Below are 6,510 nucleotides of genomic sequence, written 5' to 3'. Positions count from 1 at the left end.
TGCTGCCAGGGCAGGGGTGCTCCTCCCTGTGTTTCCCCCAACTTGTCCCCTCACCTGGACGGAGGGGCGGGGAGAGAAGCCCGGATCTCCCCACGGACGAGGGTGCATGCATGGTCGGGGGCCACACCATGGCCTTCCCTCTCCTCCTTACATATCCAAACACTGGTGCTCCTGCTGCCCGAAGGAGAAGGGGGCGTCTCCGTTTACCCTGGGACCTGTGCTGAAAAGGAGGTTTCCGTTTAGAAGAAAGAGCTTGCTATCGGTTTGGGGCTCAGTGTTAGGTACCGAGCGGCAGAACAGGGGGCAAAGGTCGGGCGATGCCGTTAGACCATTCCCGACCATCCACCAAAGGGCTTTGGACAAAACCCACTGCTTTGTCTCCAGTTTGGCAAACGGGACACAGGTCGACCAAGAACGTGTGTCTTCCGTTCGACAACTCCCCGTAGAGCTCGGCACTGCTGTTCGTCCCCTCATCCTGCCTGCCGTGCGGATCCCATTGCTCACTTTCGTCCCCCAGCATCTCAGCACATGGGGGAGGGGGGTTCTCAGGTGTCATTAGCTCCGTCCCCCAGCTCACGAACAGGAAGCGTGAGGCAGTGGTTGCTTTCCTGGAAAACTTGAAAAGCAGATGGTTTAGGAATTTCATGGGTCCCTACTTCCTTCCCCTGATAGTTGCTGTACCTCCAGCCTGTGAGTCCTGTGCCGGGAGTGGAGGGTAGGAAGGTCCGTACAAGATATAGCACTGGCCTTGTCCCCACGGGTTTAAAAAATCCAGTGAAGTAAACGTGTAAATAGAGCTTTCAAGTGAATTGAAAATGGTGATTATTATCCAACTTAAAACATGAGAAATGGAAGGAACACACAAAACCCGATTTAAGAGTTTTTTTGTGTTCCCATGGTGCTGTCCGTTTTGGGGAAGGCCTGACAGAGACTGGGCTCTCGAGTGAAGGTCTGGCTGTTACCATGTCCCTGGTGAGGTCAGTGTTTGGAGCAGGTACAAAGGTGATGCTTTTTCCCCAGATTGTGTGGACCGCATCAGCAGAACTGTCAGACAGCCAAGACAGGTGTGGTCTTAGCTCCTCTTTCAAATTTCTCAGGTTTTTTTTTTTTTTTTCTAATAAAGAACTTGAGATTCAGAGAGGAGAAGATGCTAGCCCAAGGTCACACAGTATCTCCTGGCGATGCTCATAGGTCATCTGATCTAGTCTTCGTGGCCAGGCGTCTGGTTCTCATGGCAGCGGGTTAGGAAGCGCTCGCTCAACTTTTCCTTCCCTGAATCGAATGCAGACGATGACATGGTCAGGAAGGCGGGAAGGGACGGCAAGGACAAACGCTGAGAAGCGGCCAAACTGATGAGAAGGTCAGAGGTGGTGAGCGCTCAGCACACAGCCGGGCTCTTGCCTTAGAAAGGCAGGCGTGTCCCACGGGAGTCGGTGGAATCGGGGAGCAGGAGGTGGCCCAGGCATTATTCACGGGGTCGTTGGCTGAGGTCCCAAACCTGGGCCCGCCAGGAAGGTTGTCCGGGCACCATCCTCCTCTCCTGGAATGAACACAGATCCGCTGACACTCCAATGAGGACCAGAAGCACCAAAGAAACCACAAACCCAACAACGAGAGAAACTCACAGCCAAGGAAATAGCGTTAACAGCACAGGATGCGTTTAATGTCCGTCGGCAGGTGTGAAAGGGCACCATCCTTGAAACCGGGGCAGACTGTGATAAAAATTAATAAGTTCCAGGAATTTAAAAAAAACAACAAAACATGTAATTATGGAAATGGGCTGATGGGTTAATGGGAACTGTACACACGGGAGAGCAAATGATCATTTTTGAGGGCCAAAGTGCAGGACCGTGTGGTGGGATCAAAAGAGCACATGTGGGAAACCGCCCGCTGCGCGCTCCCAGACACAGCCAGGCTCTGGTGTCCGTGCGCCAGCGAGTGAGGAATTCGAGAAGGATGTTGGGGGAAGGGGCACCATTCAACCCTAAAATAGTTAATGGTGTCTTAGAACCAAAGAAGCCCAGATACTGAAAGGCCCACTGTGTGCTGTGCAAGATTAAAAAGAAGTGCAGAGTGGCCAGGGTGGACTGGGAACACGGCCCTGACTCGGGGACACGAGTGTAACCGGGTCCCTGGATGATATTCTCAAACACCCCCGTAGTCAGTGCAGAGCGCGGGGTGGGGAGCAGAAAGTACGGATTTCCAGACTTTTCCCACATTGGTGGTGTGGCCGTCAGACCCCGACTTGGTCCGCAGGGATCCCCACCTCCTGGGGCTCGTGCTTTCGTGGGACCCCATCCCCGAGTGGGGGTCTGACCCCTGGGATGTGGCAATGGTGACTGGATGGCCTTCCTGGGATCACGTAATAGACTTGGGACCCTCCCGCCAGCAGCCACTCTGCAGTGACCTTCTTGCGAGGGGCCACGTGTCAGGACCAAATGTGGGTCAGAGGGACTGAGGTCTCTGTCCGAAAACCGCAGAAACTCAGTTCTGCCAACAGTGTGGGGGAGCCTGGGTATGGACATGCCCCAGTCAGGCCTCCAGTGGGAACACAGACTGCTAACACCACCTTGATGGCAGGCGGCCCAGGGAGGTCCACCCAGACGTCCAACCCATGGGAGCTGGGGGAGGGTGCCTGGGGTTTGGCTCGAGCTGCTGGGTTCGTGGTAATTTGTCACGTGGCAAAGGCAAGCAGCCAGCTGACGATGGTGGGGTGTGATCTCAACGCATCCAGTAGTACTGTCGGCCGGGTGCAGGGGGCCCTGTGAGGCAGGCATGGGTCACTGTGTCATGTGTCGGCAGAGGACAGGGGTCCTCCCTGCGAGGTGGGTGTGGGTCACCGGGTTGGCAGGGGACGGGGTCCTGCCTGTGAGGTGGGCGTGGGTCACCGGGTTGGCTGGGTGTGGGGCTCAGACAATGCGGACGAGATCAGTGAGTGACCTGACGCCAACGTCCAGGTGTCTGGCTGTCTCGTGGTCAGGAGGGCTGGCGTGCGATGGGAGGGAGCACCGGCTGTCCTGTGGGTGAGCATCCCAAACTTATCTGTGAGCTCCCCTGGGGGGGGTGGGGGACGGACCCTCTTCCAACTGGGACACCTGGGAGAGAGCACGAACACCCCAGCACAGCACAGTCCCTGCTCCTCGCAGGCAGGTCTTCAAGTCCTGGCCCTGGGCGCCCACCAAGTGTATTCTGGCAGAGAACTAGCAGTGAGATTAACGGGGTCACTTCCAGACCAGCTGACTGGACACACCTGCCTCGTCTGCAGCGACCCTGAGAGTTATAGGGTCGAAGCAGAAGGGCAACCGGGTGGTTTCATGGAAGGAGCCGTGCTCCGCCCTCGCTCTGATGAGCACTTGTCCCTCCAGCGTGACCTCCGGGGAGTCCGGGGTCCCTTATCCGTGAAGCAGAGGGCCGGCGCTTGGACCCGCTCAGCCCAGAAGCTAGATCTCTCCCCCACAGAGGCGCCCGCGGGACAAGGGCCCTGTTGTAGGGAAGATGCTCCGTCCCCGGCCCCCGAGCTCGAACTGGGCTGACGCTCGGCACCCGCCTGCAGCCGCCATGGAGACAACGCGGCGCCAAGCCCACGGCCGACAAGGAAGAGAAGCCCAACTGAAGCTGAGGTAAACAAGAAGCGGGATGATTGGCTCGTGTAACAAACCCGCCCAGAGGCAGGGTGATCGCAGGCCAGTCTTGAGTATACGTAACGATGCCAAGTTCCTGGCTCCTTGTTCTGACCTCTGACCGTTCCCGAGGTAGAATCGGCGACTCCTGAGGGTGGGTCCCTCTGCAGGCCCAGGGCTGCTGCCTCACTTCCCACCAGCAGCGCACATGCTTCCCAGTGTCCCGAGATGCCCTCCGGCCATGCTACCATAGCTCATGCGACAGTCCCGAAACCACTGTAGCCAGAGAGATGGAAGGAGCCGCTGGACTGCGCCCAGCTGGGGCCCCACCCCGGAGATGACAATGACCTTAAATAGCCCCACCCCAGAGACCAGGGCTGCTGGGGAGGGAAACAGGGGTGGGAACAGGGGGCTCGGCCCTGCCTGGCTCTGCCTTCCACTCCGTTTCGACCTCATTCAGGCCTACTGGTCCTGGTGGGAACAGTGAGCACTGGGGGCCCAGACTCATCAGTTTCCCACTAGACCTCCACAAACCACACTGCAACAGCCCCGGTGAGCTTCCAAGTGCAGGAGACACACCTCTGCCCCAAGCATTCTTGCAGCCATGTAGACCCCCCAGCAATCCCATCTCCCCCTTGAGGGCCCCCCAGGAACCAGGGAGCTCCTCCCATGTTTTAAGGGGAAAGTGAATTCTGGCGTGCAAACATTATCACACATTCATGCACTCAGGATCTAATTCTAGCTGCAGGAGGCTTCGTTATAAGGTGCTCACACAATTAAGCAGCTTTGTTCCCGGGGTCTGGAAGCCTGTCTATTCTTCGTTTCATTTACACATCACTGGGATTATCAGAAATGTGTTTTAGTTTTTTAAAATTATATTTTTGGGGCGCCTGGCTGGCTCAGTGGGTTAAAGCCTCTGCCTTCGGTTCAGGTCATGATCCCAGGGTCCTGGGATCGAGCCCCGCATCGGGCTCTCTGCTCCACAGGGACCCTGCTTCCTCCTCTCTCTCTCTGCCTGCCTTTCTGCCTACTTGTGATCTCTGTCTGTCAAATAAATAAATAAAATAAAATAAACAGGGTCTGCAACACAGTCCATTCTCAAAAAAAAAAATTATATATTTTTGTGTTTCCAAATTGATCCACAATGGGAGATGAAAACCATGGAAATTACACGTCTTAACATAGGTCCGTGTAATTTCATGGCCTCGCTGTTAAAGCTGGAATCTGCAGAAGTGGGGTTTTGTCACAATCTCCCCCAGATTCACACTGGCTTTTGTGCCCTGGCTGCTTAGGGGAGCAGCAGCCACTTGATGGAGAAGCTGAGAGCTCCAGGAGGCCTCACTTGCACAAACGGACAGCCTTCCTGTGCCTCCAGGCTCTCCCACAGGAAGAACCAGCCACAGGGCCTTTGCATATCTTTGCTCATCAGACACCCAGGAGCACCAGCCCCTGTAGGGCACCTGACCATGTGGACCGACTCAGCGCGACCTGGGTGTACACTGACCCCATCTTTCTACTCAGCTGCAAGTCTGTCTGAGGTGCCCTGTAAACCACAAGGCCATCAGAGCGACCGGCTCTTCCCTGGGAAGGAAGGAAGGTTCTCTGTGCACCTGCAGCAGGAAATGGACCATCTACCAGGGGGTCCGGCTGATGCTGTCCTGATTCCAAGTTGGGCAGGAGGGTGGGAGGCCCAAGGGTCAGTGGGCCTGGCCTCCAGCCATTCCTCTGCCCTTCCCAGCCTCCCGGCGTCTGGGTCTTTTCCCCAAAGTCACACGGGGGGCCGGGAAGAGTGAGGGCCAGAGCTGGGAGCTAGGCTCAGGAAGCAGCCAGCATCCGGCTCTCCATCCTGTCGAGACTCTAGGCTTGCTTCGGGGGGTGCGGGGACCCTTGGGTGCACGGCATTTGTGGCCTCCTGGCAGGCCTCACGTCTTTCTACGACTTCAGAGAAACAGTTTCGTCAGGGGCCTTCCCAGACTGAATCTCGGAGCCGGGGGCCGTGCCAATAAGCGTTGCCAGCGTTAAGCAGAGAGCGGCTGTGGGACAGCCCAGGACAGGCTCAGCACCATGGTGGTTTTGGCGGGGACAGGTGTGGAGGCCTCCCTCCGAGGAAGGGCAGCCCGCCGGGCCGTCCATCCCACCTGCTCTCACCACAGTGGCTTTCAGCTTCCCGGGGCTGGGGGGAGTGCAGGGTCAGATGTTCCAATGCTGGTTTCCCCAAATCTCTCACCCCGTTTTCTTCCCCTGGCACAGTTTGGCTCAGGCTGCAGGAGGGCAGACCAAGAGGCCCTGCCACCATCACTCCAAGCCTGGAGAAGCTGTTGAGGGGCCCACACACCATCATCCACCTGGCAGGGGTCCAACCCCCCCCCCCCACAACTGGAGACCTGGTAGCAAGGCCTCATTTGAACCCGAGGTACCTCTGAAGGAAGCTCTGTCCCTCCAGGCTGAGCACCAGGTGGCTGAGGACGGTCCCTCTCTGTGTCCCCGCCTCTGTCCTCACTCACCCACTCCGCCCTCAGCTACAGAAACTCAGACACACACGCCCCACAGCTCATCCCCCTGTTCTCCAAGCCTCTGAGCCTTTGCACACACTGTTCTCTCTGCCTCAAGGTCCTTCCCTCGGCTCTGCTGGGGTAATTCCTACAGATCCCTCCAGACCAGCCCGTATGGTGACCCTGAGCCTGCATGGCAAGCACAGTCCTCTGCTACTGGGTTTCTTCTCCTCTGTGACCACCTCCTCTGCCCCCTGAGGCTGTGAGCTGGGGTGGGCGGCTTTCCTACCGCTCCCCCCAGCCACGGCCAGCTAGCACACAGCAGCACACTGCACTCGTGAGGACCCTTCCTCCGGGTGAACGGTGGGAAAGACAGCAGGCTCCCACAGAGACAGAGG

General features: G+C 57.4%; 1 protein-coding gene and 1 pseudogene across 3 annotated transcripts in view; both read left to right on the top strand.

The window, feature by feature from the left end:
* Window positions 1-6,141, top strand: part of LOC125086705 (uncharacterized) — an 8,916-nt pseudogene extending 2,775 nt beyond the window's left edge.
* The window catches only part of LOC125086968 (ATP-sensitive inward rectifier potassium channel 12-like), an 874,374-nt gene that overhangs the window by 143,604 nt on the left and 724,260 nt on the right, over window positions 1-6,510 (top strand). The window lies entirely within an intron of this gene.

Source organism: Lutra lutra, chromosome 16 (assembly GCF_902655055.1).
Source record: "Lutra lutra chromosome 16, mLutLut1.2, whole genome shotgun sequence".
Lineage (NCBI taxonomy): Eukaryota > Metazoa > Chordata > Mammalia > Carnivora > Mustelidae > Lutra > Lutra lutra.
Note: the sequence above shows the minus strand (reverse complement) of the source record. Positions and strands in the feature narration are given on the sequence as shown.